At 42.0% G+C, this 25785-nt stretch overlaps 1 protein-coding gene across 1 annotated transcript in view; it reads left to right on the top strand.

Annotated features, from left to right (window-relative positions):
• The first annotated feature begins 14817 nt into the window (after positions 1-14817).
• LOC140545645 (myelin basic protein-like) overlaps positions 14818-25785 on the top strand; it is a 34984-nt gene continuing 24016 nt past the window's right edge. Inside the window, exon 1 of the mRNA XM_072668549.1 lies at positions 14818-15008. The gene's annotated coding sequence lies outside the window, so the exon portion shown is untranslated. The remainder of the gene's footprint in view (positions 15009-25785) is intronic.

Raw genomic sequence — 25785 nt, 5'->3', positions numbered from 1 at the left:
CATCATCCTGATTATCACCATCATCATTATTGTTATCCTCATCAATATCATCACTCCCAGCATCAGCATCATCATTATCATCATCATCATTATTATCCTGATCAATATCATCACTCACAGCATCATCATCATTATCATTTGCATCACCGTAATTATTATGGCCTTTGAGTTTGGTAGAAGGATCATGCACAAACCCCTCCTCTCCATTACTATGCACACTATAAAACTACTCCTCCCATTCTTGTGACAAAAACCACCGCCCCAGCTTCTCCTTCTAATTCAACTCAATCTCTGCGTGGCAAAAAAGGGGGGTCTGGATTAATTTGAAGTCTAGCCCAAGTTTCTGAAGTTCCCCTTCCTTGCCTCAGCAAGTGAGCATAGTCTCCTCATTATCATGACCTTAATCACCATTAATAATCATATTATTATCTTAATCACCATCATCATCATGGCCATCATTATCATGAGCTTCTTGATCATTTTCAGTATCATCACCATCATTCTGATCATTACAATCACCTTATATATTATCATCATCACCATCATCCTTATTATTAGTCCTTGATCATCATCCTCGTCATTGTGATTATTTTGTTTCCCTTTCATACTCCTCATACCATCTTTTTTATCTTCTACTTCACTTTTGTCTTCTTTTTCATCTCCTTTTTTTATTTAATCTCCTCACTTTCGTTTGGTTTGTTTCATCTTAATCCTTTCTTTATTATTTTATCTTCCTTTTTTCTTTCTTATCTTCTTCTACTCCTCATCGTTCATTTTTTATTTTGTCCGTTTCAATTTTAGTTTCATTCTTTTTTAACCTGACTTTTTATCTACTTCTTTTTTATCTTCTTCTTTAGATGCCTTTGACTCTTCCATTTTGTTTTTTATCTTCTTTTTTGCCTTCCTTTTTTCTTGTTTTTCATTGTCTCCTACTCCTCATCTTCTACTACTTCTGCTTATTTTTTCCTACTCATCATCTTCTCATACTCCTCTTACTCTTCAACATCTTTTGCTGAATCTTTTTATGTCTAGGTGTATCAGTGTTATCAGAGCCATCAGCTGTGACCTTCTCTCAATGCCCCTAAAGGCTGCAGACCCTCTGTTGTGGATATTAGTGATTTCTGTTCTTGCTGCCCACTGTGAGTCGGATGTCGTGAGGCTCACCGCTAATCTGATTAGCAGTTGGTTTTGTGGTTCATGCAACAGAGGCAGAGTGAAGAACAGCCCTAACGAAGCAGGATTGACTGAGACACTGGGTAACACGTACAAATCACACCTCTAAGTTTACCCTCACGTTAAGAGTAAATATTGCCATGGAAACAAATGATCTAATTCAAATATGAGAATAACTGGCATGTTTTGCCTTGAACTGTATGTTTTACCATTAACTGTGTAGTTTACCAAATAAATTGAGAACACATACATGTCAGAGTTGGTCAATTACATTTGTGGTGGGACACTTAATGAGATTAGATTTTTTAATAAACTTTCACTTTAATGGGACTGGAGATGCTGTGTGTGTGTGTGTGTGTGTGTGTGTGTGTGTGTGTGTGTGCACTGATTCTGACTCTATGGCAACAGAGAGCTCACATCCAGTGGCCCTGTGTAACCAGCACACACACACACACTGTCTCTACCGCACCATTAGTGGAAACATTGGAGATGCTTTTGAACTCACAGACAGACTGGAGTCAAAGCTACAAACAGTGCCTTACTTTGGAATCAATTCAGTGTGCTTGTGTGTATGTGTACTTGTTTATTGCTGACATTACTCAAACTCACAACTTCTTTGGATTTGTTTGTTTATACGTGAATTGATTGATGTATGTGTTTGAAGAAGCTCAAATTGTTGCTGTTTCATGTCTGATTGGGCCTCTGATCAGCTACACACACAGTCTACACTTCACCTCTCCGTCAGGGGAGGAAAATGTGGCACTCTGTCTTCCCTGCAGTATGCTGAAGTAATTATTTTATAGCGCAACACTCAGAAACTAATGAAAACAAATCAGTCAAAGTGAGAAGTCGCATGGCGGGAAATTGCAGTGTAATCATGAAAGCGTGTGATAAAGGCGCTCAGTGTTTGACTCGCAATAGCGGAAAAGATTGATGCGCTTTAGCTCTGTCAGGTTTACCTCTCTGGACCAATTTGAGTGTGTCACTGTGTTGTGGAGATGGCAGCCAGCGACACAAAACACATATTTAATAAGACCCAACCCAACTGCAAACAATAAATTCCAGTCAAGAACACTTAACGTCTCCATAGTCTTCATATTTCACTGTAATGAATCATTCAGTAGATTACTGTTCCTCCCTGCATTGTGCTATAAAACATGTTATGCTGATTCCCAGCTTTCTCCCATTCCAGGACTGTCCCCCACACACTGTGAACGGGAAGGTTAGCACAGTCTTCCTCCACCACATCTTTTCAAACTGCTGCTAATGCAACACCACTGGAGCTCAACATGCTTGGAGAAGAACGCTAACTGCTATGTCAGTTAGCAGATGCCTGTGCTGGCAAGCATCGCCCCATGATGAGTGATGGGAGGAGAGGGATGACAGGCCTGACCACGGTACACGGTACACTGTAATTAACACTTAGAGCAAAACTTTGTTTAATTTAGACCATTTGAGGTGCAGAGAACCACATTTTTTTAGGGTTAACTTTTAATAATTTTCTTCCATTTTGCATTTATTGGTAAGCAAATTACCTGGCTGATAAACACGATGGCAACATTTTAGTTGGTAGGTTAAACAAACCAGTTGGTCCAAGTTAAGGCCTTTGTACAGAAAGGTCAGCTCTGATTTGCTCATCAGAGGTTCTCACGCAAACCTGTCCAAGCAGCTCAAGTGCACACTGTCATTAAAACAGAGAGGTGGACACATTTTTGTAATTTTTGTGCAGTAGCTCCATTCACGCCGTTCCATGTACTCCAAAACAAGTGTGATGGGTTTGCACTTTCTTTCCTTTTCTGGGTTTAAGCTGATTGTGTTGTGTTTAGCTTCTGAACTGCTTTACTGTAGTTCACTCCTCTCACTTTTTTATTTTATACCAACAGGATCCAGTTAGAGATGAATCTAAGAGTCTAACACACTTCAGTTCTTGTGTTGGAAGATGCCAGACAAAGCTCCTCTGCAGTTCTAGAAACAATTCAGTACTTAGCAACATTTTTGGCTTAAGGTTTCACTAGGTGATCATCGATTAGCTCCAGTCATACAGTGGCCTGACCTATTTCTAATGTATTTTTAATCGACATTAAAATTAAGAAGAAACGTAATAGCTCTGTCTTCAAGCATGTCTGTTTTTTGGAAGTGAGAGCACATTTAGGATAGGTCTGCCATGTAAGCGATAAGATAGCATTGCTATGTATACACAAAGTGTATATGGGGAAAGAAACTGCAAAACGATGCCATCTGCTGGTTACATTGGAAACATCTCCATTTACTCATTTGCATGTATTCTAAGACATAAAACATTATACCTGACACTATTGTCCTTATACAAACACCTACAAACACAATTAATCAGCAGAATACTTTACTAAGACAATATGATATGGTATATATTAAGCACTACATCATAGGATATGTGATAGTGATGTCATTCTCCAACAGGCGTGTGCTTGATTTTAAAACAGACCACAAGGGGAGTCATTCACTAAGAAGAAACTTGATACCTCAACAAAGCAAGATTTACTTTGTGAAATACCCTCCAGAATAAACAGTAGTATAAAAGAGGTGTATTTTATTCTTTATTGAAATGCTATGCCCATAAACCTTTGCCTCTCAACCTCTCTCAAAACACAACCAGATCTTCTTTTGGTAAATGGATATGGTTTAGAACATGGTGTGACCAACACAAACATAAACTCTTAGTTGATTGACAAATCTGGGGTCACTTAGCAATCATGTCAGTGTGATCTCTCACCATAGAAAGTTATTATTACCCACTGCAGAAAGACTAGAATGAGTCACCTTACAGTAGGGAGCGCTACTGATGTCACACTCTTATTCTCATTTTATACTTTAGACTGAACATGATGTTCTCAGTAATACTCACAGTGTAATATCACCCGCTGCTCTCATGTACATTATATAGGTAAGTATATATTTTACCTATGTACATATACTGTACATAGGCTTACATAAGCTGTATACCATAAAGACATTAGAGGGTTTTTGTGTATAGTTCTTTCTTCAGGATAAAAACTAACACTCAACACCCCTGGGACATGTCCAAGGTAAATGCATTTACATTAATTAAAAATGCTGTTAAAATTAGACTTTATACTCAACTGTTGTAACCAATGATGGGAGCTTCCAGACAGTGTTGTTTTTCTTCAGTTCTTCAGTTCATCAGGGATGTTAACTAGGTGTTTTCAGAGGCAGATATGTTTTCACACTCTCCTAACTGTCTGTATGGCCGGTGTGGCATTTGTACTGTTGTTGTTCTGAAGGTGAATTTTTGATCAGAATATCTTGTTAAAAGTGCTGTTTGCCTCCCTGGCCTGACTAAAGTGAATTTACCAGATGCAATTAAATATTAATCGCAGCTCTAACCTGGACTCACCTGTTCAGGCTAAGTACAGGTCATGTTTGTGCCTCTGTGCCTTTATCTCTATCTTTTTACTCAACGTCCATTCAGATGACCACTGGCTACTACTCAGCTTAATGAGGAGGTGATGTCAGCAGAAACAGCTGGCATACCTGTATGGCATCATGGAGCTGATGGAACAGATAAGCAGCTAATGTTGTCTTAGTGGAGTAGCAGGGGCAGGCCATTCAGCAGAGTCTATACGTTTTTGGGCAGTTTTGAAGCACTAATGCATTGTGGACCTTGTGTCACAATATTGTTTTGAAGGTATCAGGGTGGTGTTATGACATGAATCAGAGACAAATCGCTGGAACACAAGATCTTGAGGCTTTTATTGTTTTTATAAAACAAGTTACAAAACACAACATCACTGAAGAGAGCACATATCCACAGTTTTAATGGCAGTGAGTTAAACACCTTTTCAGCTGACACTTAGTATTGTGCACGGTATATCATTTGCCATGGAATATAATTTCAACATTAAGAAAATATTGATACATTAAAAACAAAATATCAGTCACAAATATGCATTTCTCTGCATAATTAAACAGTTAAGACATTAACAAAATATTCCAGTAAGCTTTGATAGAATTGTTCACAGTGGTGGTAAAAGGAACATTTGAGCCTCTAAAGATCTTTACAAAATACAGAAGACAGATGTAAGTTTACAATGTGTAAGCTTCAGCATATCATAACTACATTTAGAATTAAAGTACATATCAAAATTTGGAGCAATCAAGTTGGTGTTTTTAAGAATTGAAAATGTTAAGGCCTCTGACTGGACTCAGTCGTAGAACTTGTTTTGTTGAGATACGGCACACAGGGATGAAGGAAAGACTGGAGCGATGGAGGGAGAAAGTTAGATTCTGAGGAACAAGATTGCTTTTGTTTGGAGAGCGGAGAGAAGGCAATGGAATAGGATGCACTCTGCTTCCTTTGATCATGAGGCTCAACTAGAGATGTTCTGGAGATCTATTCTTTTCTTATTTTCAGTTATTATTCTTTTCTTATTTCAGTTATGTTAATCTGTTATTTTAATCAAGACATTTAATGATGTGTGCCCTTTCTTCTATTTTCCTTCTTTTTGCATCAAGACTATATCTGACTATTGAACAAATCTGGCAAAAGCAATTTTGGACTTTGGACTTACGTCTGCCAAATCAAAAATAAACAAAATGTTTATATTTGTGTTTTAGTGACGGCAACGCTGGGATCCTGTCACCACCACCACTGTCAACAAATCCAAGTTGGTCATTTTCTCTACAATAAACCACAGACAATTATGTTTTTCCATAGTTTTAAGACGATTTTTGGTCTACAATTTTCAAATCAGCCATCAATATAGATTTCAATTCTTTAACACAGAACAGCATCAAATGTTTCAGCACTACAGACATTTTATTTATAGCTCCAGTTATGACAACTCCAGCATCAGTAGCATCTCTACTGCCCAATACCTGTTTGCTGTAGAAAAATGGAAATACAGGTAGTTTTTTTTTCTTTGTTAGTGAAAAACATCATTCTACTTTCCAAAATTAAAGGAAGATCCTGGATCCTGGTTAGATACTATTTTAGCAGTTTAGTTCCATTCCCCCATTCATTGGGGACTGCTGTAGCACTTTAGTCCTCAGGTCAGTTGTAGCACTTATACTTAAGAGTATTTTTGAAATTAGATCTAATTCTCAAAATAAGGTTGATAGCATGATTTCAAGCCTCACATTTCAAATGGGTCACTGTCCAAGTATTTTTGGACCATACAGTCCCCCTTGAGCACTAACAGTCTTGCTGGATCAGACACAAAGGACTCTAATATTTAGCAGGTTTAGATTTTGCAAACCTAATTTCTGCTTTCCACAAGGGCTCAGGGGCGCTCTGGGCACCATAGCAACCAGCTAGTTTAAAACACATCATCTGCTTATCAGAGAGAGAACTGAGTTTTTTCCTTCTCTTTGTCATTTTTCATAATTGATGTTTTTGTTCCTATCCACAATGCCCTTCAGTCACATTTAGCATTATCCCAATCGCACCCAAACACAGGCCAGGCTTTACAGCACTGCAATAACTGTTTCAGTTTCTAAAGATTTGACATTAGGAGTGAATGCAGGCTGGCCTCAAATAAAGATTTCATCCAGAGAGGATTTCATGAAAGCTGAATGAGTGATGCCCTGAGTGACACATTACTTATGGTTGTTTTTAAAGAGATTCTACATTTACATTTTTGTTCCTGATGCCCTAATTCTTTTATACTCTTCTATTTTACATGACAAATTTTTATACACCCCTTTGACACTGACATACTGTATTTAAATAACCTCAGTCCTGATTAGTTGTCTTGTATGGTATCTTATTTACAAATAAGTAAATTTACAATAAAGGCTGACACGTTATTTACCTTGATGGATAGAGCTGGTCATCTGCAGGCTGAATGGGAGGGGCTAAACTGCAGTAGTCTGAATGGGTGGGACTAAACTGCTGTAGACTAGTCAAGTTATGTCAAAAGGTTACAAGTAGATGCGGGGGGGGGGGGGGGGGAAGCTTTTCACAGTCTCTTCAGGAAATGAGGCACTGCTCTTGGCTATGGAGCTGGTGTTGAGAGACCAACTGAGGTTCTCTGCAAAGTGAACACAGAGAAACTTGGTGCTCCAGACGATTTCCACAGCACTCTCTCAAAAAGTCAACAATCATCTCTTTAGTTTTGTCCACGTTCTGAGATAAATTGTTTGTTCTGCATCAGTATGTTTGTTGCTGCACCTTCTCTCTGTATGCTCTTGCTGATGAGGTGGTTTGAGCTGTATTATGTAGTACAGCCATGAGTCAGCAGAGTGAACAGCAGTGGACTAAGCACACAGCTCTGGGGGGTTCTGGTGCTCAACATGTTGGTGCTGATCCGACTGATTGAGGTCCCTCAGTCAGGCAATACTGGAGCCAGTTGCAGGGGGACATGTTTAACTGAAGTCAATGAACCGCATTCTGACATAGATGTGTTTATAGTCCAGGAGGGTGAGAGCCAGGTAGAGTGTGATGGAGATGGCATTGTTTGTAGAATGTTTGGGACAATACACAAACTGTAGTAGGTCTAGTAAATCGGGGAGCTAGTTTTTGATTCATCATGATGGGTATAAGTGTAATGGGACAATAGCTGGCAGGACACTAGGGACTTCTTTGGCACAGGGATAAAGGTGGTGGTCTTGAAGCATGTAGGGACAACTGCGGTGCTCAGAGAGCTGTTGAAAATTTTCTGCACATTCTCTGAGCACTCTACTGGATATGTTATCAGATCCTGTGGCTTTTTGTGGGTTGAATCTGTATAGAGTTCTCCACACATCAGTTGTGGACAGACACAGAACTTGGTCATCATGTTGTTCTGTGCTTCAAACTGAACATAGAAGTTTTGAAGCGCATCTGGAAGGGAGGCATCACAACCTACTATCACAAGCAGGTGATGGTGACTTGTAGTTTGGGATGGCCTGGATGCCTTGCCACACAAGCAATGTGTCAGCAGTGTCCTAAAAGTGTTCATGGATTTTCTTTGTGTATGTGTGCTTTCCTCTCAGGTGGCCCGGGAAAGCTTGGCCCTTGCTGGTTTGATGCCTGCCTTAGCCCCTGATTTAAAGCATGTCCTCAACAGCATGCAGACCTCAGTAGTCATGCATGGCTTCTGGTTGGAGTGTATTGTAATGTGTTTAGAGACAGTTACATCATTAATGCACTTGCTGATGTAGCCAGCCTGATTCTTTATACTCCCTGTCCCTGCTTCCCTGGACATGTTCCAAGAAGTGTGCTCAAAACTCACTGATAGCCACATAAAGTTTATTTAGTGTGGCATTAGCATTGGCACTAGGAGTTATATACACCCCTACTATGTACACTGTAGGCAGCTCCCTGTGTAAATAAAAGGACCTGGCTCTGACAATTGCTTCAGTAACAGTGAGCAATGACAGGAAAATAGTGCCACATTTTTACACCATTCATTGTTGATGTAAACACACAGCCCCCCACCTTGGGTCTCACCATACTGTTCAATGTCTCTGGCCACATGGAGGCAAAGTAGGGTCCAGCAGGGTCATCCATGTTTCCGTAAACACAAAACACAGTAGTTTCTGAACACATTGGGTAGCCTGCTGGATTTGGCATTTGTTCTTGTCGCGCAGTCCATCTGAAAGCAGATATTGACGTAGTGCTGAATAGGTGGGACTAAACTGCTGTAGACTGAATGAGTGGAACTAAACTGCTGTAGGCTGAATGAATGGAACTAAACTGCTGTAGGCTGAATGAATGGAACTAAACTGCTGTAGGCTGAATGAATGGAACTAAACTGCTGTTGGCTGAATAGGTGGGACTAAACTGCTGTAGGCTGAATGAGTGTAACTAAACTGCTGTAGGCTGAATGAGTGGAACTAAACTGCTGTAGGCTGAATGAGTGGAACTAAACTGCTGTGGGCTGAATGAGTGGAACTAAAGTGCTGTAGGCTGAATGAGTGGAACTAAAGTGCTGTGGGCTGAATAAGTGGCTCCAGGGTACAAACGTTCAAAAGCAGGATTAAGGCAACTGGTACGCCCCTCCCTGTGTCCCTTATTTTGTCCAGTAGCTTTATGCAACTCTGTTGGTTGTAGCAAATCTACCATGCGGAGCTCTTCATACGTCATCGGCCTAAAAGCAAAGATTGTTGTAGTGCTGAATGGGTGGGACTAAACTGCTATATGCTGAATGAGGGGATAAACTGCTATAGACTGAATGAAGGGTTAAACCGCTATAGACTGAAAGAGAGGCTAAACTGCTCTAGGCTGAATGGGTGGGGCTACAATGCTGTGTCCTAAATGGGGGGAAAACAAACAGCTGTAGGGTGCATGGGCGGGCCTTAACTGATGTAGGCCAAATGGGCAGGGCAGAACTGCTGTAGGATTAATGAGGGGTCAAATCAACTGTAGAATGGATGGGCAGGGCTAATAATCTGTAATCTAAATAAGAAAAGATAATCCTTTATTAGTCCCACAGTGGAGAAATTCTCAGTGTCACAGCAGCAAGGGATTAGCAAAACACTCAGATGCAAAAACGTAGATAAATGACCACTATATACACAATATAAATGGTTAAATAGGACGAATTACAAGTGGATCTAATCATCTGTACACAGAGTGGGTGTGGCTAAACTGCTGTGCGATAAATAGGTGTGGCTAAATGGCTGTACCCTCAAATGTAAATGACAAAAACAACTAATTTAAAACAGGCTTTCAGTCTTGATATGTAAATGCAAATCCTTCTCACAGCAATGTTCTAACATCTAGCGTAAAGCCTTCCCAGAAGAGTAGAGGCTGTGAACTATGCAATAATATTCTGTTGTTGGAATATATTTCTCATAGTAAACAGCACTTTCACTGATTTAATTATAGCCACAGGCTAAATTATAAAGTAAAATAACAGCTCAGAAAAACAAAAGCTCGTTATTAATCAAACCAGATCCAACAAACACTTCAAATCAGCCTCTGTCCTGCTCTGTTTATTTCACACTGAATTAAAAGCTCCGCTACAGTGCTCTGTGTTTACTCTTCAACTAAGACCTCATCAAAAGTTTGAGGACACAACTTTCCATATTATTTTATTAATTACTTTCTTACTTAACCCTTTAGACCCTAACAGAATTCTAGAATTGTGGACAGATGTCCACTGATCACTGTTTAAAGAGCCTCTGTCATGAAAAACTAAATTTCCCACTAAACTACATTTGCTGAATGTATATATATATATATATATATATATGTGTGTGTGTGTGTGTGTGTGTGTATAGAGAGAGAGAGATAGAGAGAGAGAGCTTGTATAGAGCTGCTTGTATGGAGCTAGGGATGTACCTGCCAGACTAAGAGCTGTAAACTATACATATATAGAGCTGTGTGGAGTGTACCTGTTTTGAGTGTGGTTGCAATGGACACTATTATCCCACAATGCAATGACAAACAGAAAGAGGGGAGCATATCTTATATACCTTATAGTATTAGTATGTAAATTGAAATACATAGCTGTATAGCTATCGAGTTTACCAGCATAGAGCTGTATATACAGTTAAAACCAGATGTTGTTGATGTTTTTTTTCACTGTCTGACATGAATTTAGAATAAACTTTTCCTGTTTTAGGTCAATTAGGATTACCAAAATGATTTCTAATTGCTAAATGCTAGAATAATGAGAGAGGGAATTTTAAGGCAATTTTTATTTATTACTTTCTTCAAAGTCAGCCTATTTTCCCGCCTTCTGCATATGTTATTTAAATAGCACCAGTGCTTGAAAATATATCTACTTCGATGGATGTGGTGGTCTCGAAATGAGGTGTGTTCAGGTAAATTTGTACCGTATTGATATCTTGACAACGGAAAACACAAGTGCCCTACTGACTGAAAACAACCTAGGCAGACGTCAACAGTCAGACGTTCGTTGCTATTTTGGCAGTAAACTTTCACAGGCGTTTGCGCAACACATGTATACCCTCACTTGTTACGCACTCATAAACAGGCAGCAGTGCACAAACCCACAGTGTGTGCCAGTTGGCAGCTATGCAAACTTTTACATCAACAATAAACAGAATTCAAAATAAAATAACATTATTCTAGCGGTGAGGTGCTCCACTGCTTCAGCAAGCCTTCCCAGACCATATGCAAAACACAGCAATCCGCCAAATTCTGACACACTGATTGGTTTATTGCACGTTACGCCCAAAACACACCCATTAATAATTAAGAGACTTAGTAAATACCTTGCGCATGTCAAGCCTTTTCGGACTTTTTACCTTCGTTGCAATTGCAAAGACAGACTGACACACCCTAAATCAAGCTGCGCAGTTGACGGCTCGCCTAAAGAACGCTAATATAGGGCCCTTTAACTGTATAGAGCTGTGTAAAATATAGTTAAAATATAATTACATTAAATGATAATTAGTACTCTTTCGGTCAGTAAATTATGGCCAAACGCAGCTATTACAGAGAAATGCAGTGTGGCCACCAGCAGAGGTCACTGTGGGGTCTAGAGGATTAAGTTAGAAAGCCTGGGATTCGTGCTGATAAAGCAGTTGCAGGCTAATGCTTTGGGTATATTTAGCATCAACATTGTTGTTAAAAGCACAGATTGAAGCTCTTTTGGTCTAAAGCTCGCCTGAAGAGAGTTGCTGAGTGCTGATATCAGAACAATGGAGATGCTGTTCTCCTCTAAACAAGCCTGCCCTTTAATATGACACGTTATTGCATCGCCCAGATAAAAACATGGTCATTTATGTTAAAAACATGTTGTAAAGCTGCTGTTCCCTAGTGTGGGCCTGTTCTGCTCCATTACGTCTCACCTCAGAGTTCTGCAGTGTAACTGTGGAGCGGATAAACACCAACACAGATGATCCAGGTCGCAGCAACAGCATTTCAATCCACATTCACTGCTGATTTATTAATGTGTGTGTGTGTGTGTGTGTGTGTGTTTAGTGTGTAAGTCCTTGCTGGATGCCTCTACCTCCAGCTTAGAGTACAGCAGAACAATACTGGAACCAAGAGTTTTTTTTTTTACTTTACTTTTCATGGATTATAGGTAATGAAAATCAGAAATGCAGTATTACACTATAACAGGTTTGCCATAAACCAGACACATTTGAGCACAAGAACCCATATTAACGGTGAAGCATGGAAGTGCAAATCTCATGGTTTGAGGCTGATTTTCTGCAGTAGGGCCTGGACAGCTGTCCAACATTGAATCCACTAGAAATTCTCCATCTTACAGTCTCCATCTATCTAAAAACTAAACCTGAAAGAATTCAGCATGGAGGAGTAGGAAAAACCTTTGTCCTAGTTGATGTCAGAGACTGGTAGATCATTTTAGGAACCGTCTAATTAAAAGTTAAAAGTACAATATTACAGATTTTAGTTCTCAAAAAACATGAAGCCTGTTTACAGCTTTTGGATGATCGGATCACATTCAGGTTTCACTTGTCTGCTTGAAAAGCCAGATGTAAACACCCCTAAGATTTAAATTACTGATTACGAATGGATCTCTCAAAACACATACAAGTGTAAACAGTATGTGTTTTTTGCAATTGGATTAAATTAAAAACCATTAATACAAGTAATAATCTTTGTGGATCTTGGCTTGTGAGTGGGCTTGTGAGTTTGGACAGTAAATAAAATGGCTATATGTGTGTTGTGGTCATGGTGACATGTGGTTCCACTCACCACCACAGTAAGAAGACTAGAGTTGGCATTGTTCTTTAGAATAATGTGTTTTACAGCAAACGCACTCTGAATGACTTTGTTTACAGCTCAACTATTAAATTATTCAGTGATCTTGGTAAATTCTAAGGTGAACTCTTTGCTGACACAGGCATTCAGTTGTGTACTCACAGCTTTTATAATCTCCAAATTAAAACACTGGCAGATATAGGTTTAACACTGGCTTTACGCTATACACACTCTCTCTGCATTGTATGTGCGTGTCAGTAAGTCAGTCATTACCCAATCAGACAACTATTTCTTCCTGGATTCCTGGATTTTGTTTGAGCATGACTTTAGGTTTTATGTGTCAGTTTTAAAGGTGTCAAAATGCAGTGTGGTAAGTTTTGGCGTAATACTTGCTGATACATTTTGTTGCACACCGCTTTGTCTCAGTGTGGTGCACATGTGGCACAGTATGCACAGCAGAAAATAAATGCTAGAAAATGCTATTTCGATACACAGTAGGCAGATAAGACGTTGGCAGGAGGCATTTGACAAACTCAGCCATTCATAGAAATCCATGTGAAAAGAAGTCCAGCCTGTGCTCGCTGCACTGGGTGTAGATAACCAGTCTGGAAGAGATGCAAAGCTTCGGGCTAAATGCGTAGACCAGCATATGCTGGCAGCTCTGTTTATTACGGGTCTACTATTTACATTTAGGAGATGCTCTTATCCAGAGTGACTTACAAAAATGCTTCGCTGTTTACTGCTTAGCTAGTTTGTATAGACTAAGATCCAAAGACACCTTAGCTCAGATATTACGTTATAAAGGTCAGTATGGAGACCATAATACTCAACATAGCACTTTGCCCAAGTACTCTAGGAAGAGGAGGGTCTTCAGTCTGTGTTTGAAGACAGCGAGCGACTCTGCCGTTCAGACACCCAGGGGAAGTTTGTTCCACCATTTCGGTGGAGGACAGAAAAAAGCCTGGATGCTTGTCTTCCATGGATTTTGAGGGATGGCGAGTGAAGCCGAGCAAGCTCAAAGTGCTCTTGCTCTTGGTACTGATCGCCTTTGGACCATTGCCATCAAGTACGGAGGGGCTGGTCCATTCTTGGCTTTGTAGGCCAGCGTCAGAAAGCCAGTGAAGAGAACAGAGCAGAGGAGTTACATAGCTGAATTTAGGAACGTTGAAGACGACCCGTGCCGCTGCATTCTGGATAAGTTGCAGGGGCCTGATTGTGTGCAAAGGGAGAGCAGCCGGAAGGGAGTTGCAATAATCAAGTTTTGAAGTGACAAAAGACTGAACAAGCACCTGGGTGGTCTCTCTAGAGTGGAAGGGTCGAATTCTCCGGATGTTGAAAAGGAGAAATCATGAGTCAGATTTGCAATGTGACTTAAGAACGATAATTGGTCATCCATGACTACACCAGGGCTTTGTGCTTCTGTAGATGGAGTGACTCAAACGAGATCATTGTGAAGCCCAGCAGTTTCTGGGATGTACAGCAGCTTTGTCTTGCTGGGGCTGAGATTGAGAATGTTAATGAAAAATCTGGACTAAAAATCTGGTTAATGGAAATCTGAACAAATATGTTTTCTTTGGGGACTATTTTAGCTACAGGACTATTTAGGGCTATTTTAAGGCCTTGCACACACCACTCCGCCATGTTAATATACGGTTTAAATCCAAAACCTTCTTAAACATATGGTATACACAGTTTTGTCTAAGGCGTCAGGCTGTATATCCACTATTAACAACAATTTGGCGTAATAACTTTATGTAAGAGAGCTTTTAGAGGTTCAGGCGTCTAGTCTGGCATTCACCATCACGCTGAACAATTCAGTTTCTTTAAAACACCTATAAAGCAATTTTTAGTCAATAATGACGCCCTAGAACAGCGAGGTGCTGTATATTTATAGTTTGTGTGTGTGTGTGTGTAAGAGGCATTCGACCTGAATGGGTGACGTGATAACGCGCATAGCTCGCGCATAGCTGAAACCCAGAATCCCGTGCACATTTCGAGGCACACACGCTCAGACTTTACACAGTCATAGGCACACGCGCGTACACGCAGTCTGAACAGCAGCGCGTGTGCTGACTTGCGCTCGAGAGCCCCACCCCTCAAAAACATCTACTACCTAAAGCAGGAAGCAAAACACGCACACACACACACGCGAGCAAAAGCACACGAACGCGCCCGCAAGGAGGGAGCAGTAGCGGCAGTCCGCGCGCAGACGGTACGTATCAATATAATAAATGCACTTAGCTGCTTGCGGTGTACGCGCTCGCGCTGCTTTAGCTGCGTTTAGCGCACACGCGCTAACCGAGACTCGTGATATGTGCTCAATAGTGTCTGTGCGCGCGAGCAGTGTTCAGCTGTTATCTGTTGCGCTGGGCTGCCTGGCCTAGCAGCGCGAGGAGATCTAACGTATCGATTATATTGAGCCCGTCGATCGAATCGGACTGAAGCGGAGACACTGATTGGCTGTTGGGGTTTGGGCCCGTTCCGCGTGCTTTCATTACAGGGTGCGTGTTGTGGTGGAGATGCTTTCAGGATCTTTTGCTTTTCACTGAGCAGAAACATACACACACACGCACGCACGCACGCGCGCGCGCAGAGCTGCAGCAGTGTCACAACTTCCGGTGTTAGGCCGTGCTGCTACACCACATCCACATAAGCTTTTCCACACTGTGTGTGTGTGTGTGTGTGTGTGTGTGCGCGCACACATAGACAGGATGGTAGTACTGCAGGCAGTGTACCAGTGACAAATTCTAATGGCTGTAGGTAAAAAAGGCTGTAGGTCCTTGTAGATGATCGAGAGAGGAACCGTATCATTCCTTAGTCAGCTCAACATCCAATTAAATTCATGAACAAATACAGTTTTACTCGCATATGATTATCATCCTCCCAGCCATGTTCATCAGACAGCTGTAACAAACTAATGCATTCCGGTTACTTTTTAAGTTGCACAAATGTGTACAAACGCACAGCACCACGTCCAAGCCTGACCTGCCCCACAGTGCCGTGTCCACTAGGGCCGAGTGTGGACACGACACTGTGGGTCAGGTCAGGCTTGACCGTGGTGCTGTGCGTTTGTACACATTTTGTCAAGTCAGACCCGTCCTGGGAATATGCGTAATTCATTGCGCTGTCTGAGTTGAACATTAGTGCCCAACTTCTCTGAGGACATTCGGATTGTTTGTAATGCAATCTGTTGTCTAACAGCAATGAGCTCACACACATTATGTGGTGTCCGAAATCTCTCAGTGACTTGTCGAATGTTGTTTCCTACAAAAGTGCTCTGTACAGTGATCTGTATTTTTGCATGTAGAGAATAGTAAATGGGACACAGCTACTGTTTTTGAGGTTTATAATGTTCTATAATGTGGGTTTTAACTACAGTGTGTGTCGTTTGTAGCACCCAGTTTCTGTAAATGTGTTTGTGTCTGGTTAATGTTTACACTGAATCTGTGTGAGATTCACTTTGTGGTCATTTTAAGAGAACAGAACAAAACTGTTCAGATCATGAAAATATCATCTGATTTGGTAATTCTGTGAAATATGAATACATTTAAATTTGATCGGTATCGGCAAGCCCCAGAAGTGGTGATCACTTTGAGTGAATGAGTCTACAGTGTTCGGTCGCTGTAATCTCTCAGGTGGGTGTAAAGCCTGTAATCATTAATCAGGACAGCAAAGCATAGCATAGCAGGGGATCATGTTAAACCACTCTGAACAGTAAACCTAAACAGCTTTTGGAGAGTTCAGTCTGTTAGCGTAGGGATTAAAAAGGGAATGATCCTCCTTTGGGCTGGAATCCGGCAGTTATCCTTGCTGGCTTGTGCAGCACGGCCTGAAGCATGTACCTGAAGTGGCCATGCTAGAGCTCACCTGTGCAGGCATGCTTCCTGATCCAGGATGACTAAGCGTAAGCAAAGCAGGGAGTGTCGGAGAACCTGCTGACCAAGTCTTCTGAACCTGCAGGAAACGGCAGTAGATGGTGATGTTGTTTCTGCTGTGGGCTGGGCCTTGTTTTGTCCAGTGCTAAAGCAGGAACAGAGTATTAGCCGGCCCTGATATTTAAGTCTTATTCCGACCTGACCGACAGCACTACGTCCAATCCCAACCTGAGCCCCACTTGACCAACAGCATTGCTTCTAAACCCAACTTGAGCCGGACTTGACCAACAGCATTGCATCTGAACCCAACCTGAGCCCGACTTAACCTGCAGCATTGCATCTGAACCCAACCTGAGCCCGACTTGACCTGCAGCACCACGTTCAAACCCGTCCTGAGCCTGCCCTGACCAACAGCATTGCATCTGAAACCAACCTGAGCCCGACTTGACCTGCAGCACCACGTTCAAACCCAACCTGAGCCTACCCTGACCAACAGCATTGCATCAGAACCCAACCTGATCCCGACTTGAGCTGCAGCACCACGTTCAAATCCGACCTGAGCTTGCCCTGACCTGCAGCACCACGTTCAAATCCGACCTGAGCTTGCCCTGACCTGCAGCACCACGTTCAAACCTGTCCTGAGCTTGTCCTGATCTGCAGCACCACGTTCAAACCCGTCCTGAGCCTGCCCTGACCAACAGCATTGCATCTGAAACCAACCTGAGCCTGATATGACCTGCAGCACCACGTTCAAACCCAACCTGAGCCTACCCTGACCAACAGCATTGCATCGGAACCCAACCTGATCCCGACTTGAGCTGCAGCACCACGTTCAAATCCGACCTGAGCTTGCCCTGACCTGCAGCACCACGTTCAAATCCGACCTGAGCTTGCCCTGACCTGCAGCACCACGTTCAAACCTGTCCTGAGCTTGTCCTGATCTGCAGCACCACGTTCAAACCCGTCCTGAGCCTGCCCTGACCAACAGCATTGCATCTGAAACCAACCTGAGCCCGACTTGACCTGCAGCACCACGTTCAAACCCAACCTGAGCCTACCCTGACCAACAGCATTGCATCAGAACCCAACCTGATCCCGACTTGAGCTGCAGCACCACATTCAAATCCGACCTGAGCTTGCCCTGACCTGCAGCACCACGTTCAAATCCGACCTGAGCTTGCCCTGACCTGCAGCACCACGTTCAAACCTGTCCTGAGCTTGTCCTGATCTGCCGCACCACGTTCAAACCCGTCCTGAGCCTGCCCTGACCAACAGCATTGCATCTGAAACCAACCTGAGCCCGATATGACCTGCAGCACCACGTTCAAACCCAACCTGAGCCTACCCTGACCAACAGCATTGCATCGGAACCCAACCTGATCCCGACTTGAGCTGCAGCACCACGTTCAAATCCGACCTGAGCTTGCCCTGACCTGCAGCACCACGTTCAAATCCGACCTGAGCTTGCCCTGACCTGCAGCACCACGTTCAAACCTGTCCTGAGCTTGTCCTGATCTGCAGCACCACGTTCAAACCCGTCCTGAGCCTGCCCTGACCAACAGCATTGCATCTGAAACTAACCTGAGCCCGACTTGACCTGCAGCACCACGTTCAAACCCAACCTGAGCCTACCCTGACCAACAGCATTGCATCGGAACCCAACCTGATCCCGACTTGAGCTGCAGCACCACGTTCAAATCCGACCTGAGCTTGCCCTGACCTGCAGCACCACGTTCAAATCCGACCTGAGCTTGCCCTGACCTGCAGCACCACGTTCAAACCTGTCCTGAGCTTGTCCTGATCTGCAGCACCACGTTCAAACCTGTCCTGAGCTTGTCCTGACCTGCAGCACCACATTCAAACCCGACCTGAGCCTGCCCTGACCCGCAGCACCATGTTTAAACCCGTCCTGAGCCTGCCTTGACCCGCAGCACCACGTTTAAACCTGACCTGAGCCTGCCCTGACCCGCAGCACCACGTTTTAACCTGACCTAAACCTGAGCTGACCCGCAGCACCACGTTTAAACCTGACCTGAGCCTGAGCTGACCCGCAGCACAGCGTCTAAACCCAATCCACTGGTGTGTGTGTGTGTGTGTGTGTGTGTGTGTGTGAGAGTGTGTGTGAAGTCATAAGCTTTAAATAGTAATTTCGTTGGGCAGTATCCAGCCCCACACTCACACACTCCACTCCTATTTCTGCCTCACTGTTTCCTGTTTATCAGACGCTGGTATCACCTTTACTGCAAAATGAAAAAAACACACACACACACACTGTGTGTATCTCTGACCTCACCAGGATTTGATTCAGAACACTCTAATGTGAAGGGTTAAAATAAGGGTTCATCAAGGGTTCTTTCTTAAAGAAAAATGTTACAATAGTTACAATACAATCATAACAGCTCAAAGTACCATCCGGAAAGGAAAAGGTCTTTGGAGGTTGTTTAAAAAAAAAGATTTACACTATTATTAGGGTATTATTTTCAGTGTTACATCGAATGTCTTTTTTCTTTGGATTATATTGTAACAGATCAGATAACCATTTAGAACCCTCTTTGCTTGCACATTTACCAAAAAAGTTTTTGTTTTTAAATGAAAGGTGTTGGTTCTATATAGAACCATGGTGACTAAAAGAATGAGCCAGTTGGTAGCTTATCAGTGATTGGGTTGAAAGGATTTGGAGCAGATGGTTGAGAGTGTGTTACTGCCAGAATTGCTCTATTTTCCAAGTGGCTGTGCGAGTATCTGTATGTGTGTGTGAGTGATCAAACTGAAGGGCTGTAATCTGTCCCTCTGCTCTTTCCCACCACACACATATGGACACGTAGTGTGAGTTGAGTACAAAGTGCTTACACACACACACACACACACACACACACACACACACACACACACACACACACACTGATTCCACCCCAGGACATTTAACTGCATTTAACAGTGGACAGAGAGTAAATGGACAGTGTGGATGATTGGTTTATGGTATGGACAGTAAGTAGACATTGTGGACAGTCTGGCCAGTGTGTATGGATGGAGTGGACAGTATGGACGGAATGTGGATAGAGTGTGGACACAGTGTGAATCTTCAGTGTGAAACAAACAGGAAAGTAGCATTTAGTAGTCTTAAATGTGTTTGTGCGATGTAGTCAATATTAAATGCTGTTCTGAGCATCTTTGGGTGCTGCACTGGGTGCTATACGCTGTAGGCTGTACTGAGGGCTGTACTGAGGGCTGTACTGATTGTGTTTGTATGCTATAGACTGTGCCGAGGGCTGTGCGCTGTAGGCTATACTCAGGGCTGTAGGCTGTACTGAGTGCTGTACTGATTGTGTTTGTATGCTAAAGACTGTGCCGAGGGCTGTGTGCTGTAGGCTATACTCAGGGCTGTAGGCTGTACTGAGTGCTGTACTGATTGTGTTTGTATGCTATAGACTGTGCTGAGGGTTGTGCGCTGTTGGCCTTGCCGAGGGCTGCGCTCTGTGGGCTGTATACTGTAGGGATCCACCTACAGTAAATATAAATGAGCGTAATAGTCCCAATGAACAGATGCACTCTTATGGACTCTAAATATAAGAGAGTAAAGATCTAAAGCGTTGCAGCCCTCATGATGAAATGATTAATCTCAGACTACCTGCTGTTCAATAATGTTAATTTTGTGATCTTGCACTGATTTTTAGATTTACAGTAGTGTGTTTACATCCAGCGGTGGAGCTTAGTGCAGTCTGCATTCAGTGGTTACTTTTCTCTCTCTCTGTGTGTGTGTGTGTGTGTGTGTGTGTGTGTGTGTGTGTGTGTGTGTGTGTGTGTGTAAAAGACAGCTGCTTTATCAGAGCAGCTGCTCTTGGCTGCATGAGGCTGAGTGGATTACATAATAGCCTAGCACTATCATCGCAATGAAACACACACACACATACATGCTGTTCTATAATCTCAACACACACACACACACACACACACACAGAGTATAGTTACTACACCATGCTCAGCTCACACACAACTGTTATGATTTTCATGTTTGTGAGAGTAGGTGTGAGCGTGTCTGACTTTAGCTCCTCCCACCTTTAACCCTTAGATTCTGTATTTCTGTGTTTATTAATGCTAATATTATATTCAACAATAATTAATAAATGCCATTTCTGCATGTTCAGGTGACAAGTTCAGGCAGTAAAATGTTTTTATAATAACTTTTTTTGAAAAGGTAAGGTCTCACCAAACCCAGGCAAAGCAAGTTGAAACCTTTTCAGTTTGCAGTTTTGTTTTAGCTGTAATGCATAAGCACCCCAGGACTGCAGGACGGAGGCTTTAAAAGTGTTAAGACGTTTGATGGGGTAGGGATGCTCAACGTAAATAAAGAAAACTGCACTTTTTCCCCACTTAAGGCTTACCATGTATGTTAGTGACACTAACATGGACTAATAAAGGTGAAGTGTTTGTGTAGGATAGTTGTATACTTTGCACTATATATAGACTTAACAGCTAGGTGACATGTAAGATGAATGATTGAGTGGAAGCATCTAGTGATATGAGCAGAGAGATGAAGTAGTGAGGAGTTAAACACTTTCAGAAACACCCTGGGGTGTTCAGTAAAGACCCTTGGTTTTTAAACAAGAACAGAGACGCTCTATTTTACTGCCTCCACTTCGTTGACGTACTTTATTGAAATGCTGCCTTAAGACCATTAGCATGCAGAAATGTTCTTCACATAAAACAATCCTGCAAAAGAGCTTCTGAACAAAATGAAACTTTTTCAAATGTACCTGAAGCAGATGTCTTTTCTCACATTTACCATAATCGCGCGATATATCACTTTTGTATTGAAACTGTGCTTGGATGTTATTGAAAATACAGCTTTTACTGTTGATTATACTAGTATTGATTTGGTTTCATTATTATTAATTAGTAATTATTAATAGCACCTTTTTTATTTAAAAAGCATTTATATATATTAAGATACTATAAGTTAAGAACCATGACTTATCGAAGCATAATACACGGTTGCCAGTCCTCTAGGGTACAGTTAGCAACCCCCCAAAGCCCAGATGAGGTGCCGTGTCCTGTTTTGTGGGATTATGGGTATGGGTAACCATATACTCTTATGGGTTTTCTGCTCCTGTGTCGAATGAAAGCTAAAGAGTGCTTTGTTTACCTGCAGGACATGCATGTGGGACCTCCTGCTTTGAGTGTGGATGTGATTTCTGCCAGAGTTGCTTGTCTTGGGACATAAACTATATTAACACAATTATTGGGACACCTACTCATCAATTTCCATTTCTTCTGAAATCAAATGTATCAAAAAAGCTTTTGTTAGAATAACTGTCTGTACTATCCACTGATATCTTTCTACTAGATGTTGAAGCATTCTTGTGAGGATTTGACTGCATTCAGCTACAAGAGCGGTGGATGTTGGATGATTGCCACCCTACATTATCCCCTACTTTCCAGCTCATGCCAAATGCATTGGCTGGAGCATTCCAGAAAACACAGTTCCACTGCTCCACAGTTTAATGCTGGGGGGATTTATACCTTTAGTCATAATGCCAACATGTTCATATTTATCTTCTCCAGAGAGCAGAATGGAGAGTTTGAATAAATCAAGGGTTTAATGTAACCCAACAAAAGTTGTTTTAGTGTAAACAGTCTGGAGCAACCTCTACTTATTTCACACTGATTCACCAGTGTGTTCACTAATATATTATACTGCAAGGCAAACTGCAAGTGTTATAGCACAGTGTAATACTAACATTTGTGTGTGTGTGTGTGTGTGTGTGTGTGTGTGTGTGTGTGTGTATTAAAAAGAGTAAAGGGTGAGCTATGTTTTTCTTGTTGCTCAGTGAAGGCTTTGAGATCAGTGCACACAGACATTGTTTTTTTTTCCTCTCTCACTGTTATGCAATGTTCGTGTAATGCTCAAGTCTCTGCATGTTCCAGAGGAATGTGTGTGTGTATGTGTGTGTAAGAGAGAGGGAGAGAGGGAGAGAGTAAGATGGTGTAGATGAACACAGTAAGACAGTGTGGTCTTTCTGGGAAATGACTTCCCCCTGCCTGGTGTTTCTCTGGCTTTGTTGAACAGATTAAAGAAATAAAGCAGCTTTAGACTCCAAAAGCTACCAGATGCAAGCTTGGCATGGTGTTAACCAGCTTCAAGAACAAACAGAGAAATGCAATGTGTGTTTATTGTTCTGTTTGTCCTGTGTACATACTGTTGTCTATTTGAGCCCTGTTTAGTCCTGCATAAATATGTTGCTGTTGTGTGTACACAACAGCAGTAGGGCCTAAAGAGCAGCATTTATTCCGGCCGTATGTAGGAATGATAAGAGAACCATTTGACATTTGCAGATGAATGGATATTAATGTGACTTGTTATTGGTGTGGATGGATATAATGGGTAAGAATAGTATATAGATTGGGGTGTGCAATATGTATCGTCTATGATAATATCTTAACTCTTGTTTTAACAATGTGTAAGCAGACATTTGTCACTCACTTTGTGGACTTTTACATACACATTTTAAAGGATGCAAAGTATCGTCTAATTATTGTTATCGGCAGAATCCCAGAAAATGTGTGTGCTGTGTGTATCTTGGTTTTTAAACAGTGACTCGGAGTGGAACAAAATTCAGAAACAAAATAAAAATCTCAATGGCTAAACCTCTGCCCCCAGCCAGTGTGCTAGCTCCTCTTTCTCTTGCCACTCTGTATTTGTAGAGGATGGTGTAATTTCAGTGTATTGGCCCCCTGGTACCTGCTGGCTGTGCAGGTTCTGTTATCGTATATGAATCTTTCAGCCATGACTGAACTCATTTGTTCTCAGCTACCTGTGAAATTTGGAAAGGCTTTTCGGATTCCTCATTTCTATGTTCAGCTGGGGCTGGGGTCATCCGTTCCAGGAGCTGAGCTGTGAAATTGTTGGGCTGGATATTTTGCAGTCAGGCGGATGAGGGTGTGGATTTAAGATTACACACACTCGTTAAAAAAACAGCAGAGCGAATAACATATTCCAAAAATATTCAGACATTCAGGCGAGAGCAGCTCCATGACTTTAATTGTTTCTGTGCAATACATCTGAGATCTTGTGTGTGTGTGTGTGTGTGTGTGTGTGTGTTTTTTTTTATTTTTTTTATTTTGTTAGTTTATTTATGGGTTTTTGGTAATGAGTTAGCAGAAAAGTGTAATTTTTAAAGGAGCAGTTTAGTGAAAAATCAATCTAACATGATTGATTACTGGCCCCAGATGCAGACAGCGTTTTAGAGTAACAGCAACTGCAAATGTTAAACTGCTCTGAATCAAGATGGAGAAGCTGAACACTCAGCAGCTCAGCAGTTAGCTTATACTAGCTGCACTGGGTTGTCTGCTACTCTGTGGATCTGTACCTGAGCTTGCTAAGTCAAGATTAGCTTAGCAGCTTGGCTACATATCTAAAACCACAGGGAGAAGAAACTTTAATTTCTGCGTTCCTTTCAACAGGAGCCATATAAATAACGCAAGATGAGATTGTATGGAAGCCACGAAAACACAGAATCATCTGCACTACTTGCACTACTTCCCACCATGGGCAAAACCGTATAGCTTGTAATATCGTAATATTTTGAAATGACATATATCTGTAGAAAAAATGTGGATACTACCCAACGCTGTCCAATCAGCATTCAGTAGTTGGAGTCTCAGCCAGTCAGCACTCAGTAGTGATATCCAGTCTGTTTGCTGTAACTGCAGTCCTTTCTAATTATCATATACACTACTCACAAAAAGTTAGGGATATTTGGCTTTCAGGTGAAATTTATGGAAAACGTAAAAAGTTCACACTACAATGATGTTATATGATGAAAGTAGGCCATTTAAGTAGAACTAAAGAACTAATGGTGATTTCATCATCTCAAACAATTTATTGAAACAAAAGCCAACAGTGGTAGGTATACCCCAACCAAAATTGTCAATGTCTCAATAACTTGTCATGTGCCCTTAAGCATCAATTACAGCATGACAACAACGTTTTATACTGTTCACAAGTCAACTAATTGTCTGCTGAGGCATGACATCCCATTCTTCTTGAAGAGCGGCCCTTGGGTCATTGAGGTTCTGAGGTACAAAGTTACGAGCCTCTACACGGCGACTCTGCTAATCCCATAGGTTTTCTATGTGATTCAGGTCCGGAGAAACTGCAAGACACTCAATTTGAAGTACCACAGTCTTCAGCAGCCGTTTCCTAATGATACAACCTCGATGAGCTGGAGCATTGTCATCCATTCAGATTCAGATCCATTCAGGCCTGTGCTGTTCATGCAGAGGTGCAATGACTGGATTAATGATATTATTCAAGTAGTATGGGCTTGTCACTGTACCATTCACAAAGGCATGTCTGGTGACAACAGTGGCCAAAGCATAGCGCTCTCCTTGACGTCTGCAACATCGTTGGCGGCCATCGTTTCTCCTCTGCGTGAATTGACTTATCAGTGAACAGCACTAAGGCCCACTGGTCCCTCGTCCAGCACAAATGCTCCCTGGCCCATTCCCTGTGCCTGGTGGTGTGGTCATGAACCCTTGCAGGTCATCTAGCACGCAGACCGTGCTGATGTAAACTGTTTCATTTACATCAGCATGGGTGCACTTGGGTGCCTCTCACCTACCTTGTGCCTGGAGTAGTGTGGCATTCATTATCCAGTTCCACAGGGCACTGTTCACAATAAAGCAGTCGTCAGTGTGGAATGTGTCCAAAGACCGTCCACTTCTGTGCCCTTCTGTGACTCTTCAAGTCTCTCTGTATCTCTTTTGCAACCTGCTGATGACACTCTGTAACACTTTAAGCTCAGTGACCACTTCTGTCTGAGAACATCCTGTTTAAAGCTGCGCAAAGGCTATTGATCAATTGTTAGGTGTTGTCTTGTTCTCATGATGTCAAAATGTGAACAGCATAATAAGGAGTACTGCTTAAATACTAATTCTAATTGAACCAGGAAATGTATTGGTCGATTCATGGATCAAACACCTGTTGTGAATTTTGCTGTTCAGCTTCTTGTTAGAGAACAGCAAGTTGTGCAAAAAGTATTGAAACATTGAGCAGTTGGACATGTGCATTCAAAAGTTTAGAGAAGGTCACATAAAGTTCACCTGTAAAGGTTA

Source organism: Salminus brasiliensis, chromosome 23, assembly GCF_030463535.1.
Source record: "Salminus brasiliensis chromosome 23, fSalBra1.hap2, whole genome shotgun sequence".
Classification (NCBI taxonomy): domain Eukaryota; kingdom Metazoa; phylum Chordata; class Actinopteri; order Characiformes; family Bryconidae; genus Salminus; species Salminus brasiliensis.
The sequence above is the reverse complement of the archived record's forward strand: the minus strand, read 5'-3'. Positions and strand labels throughout refer to the sequence as shown.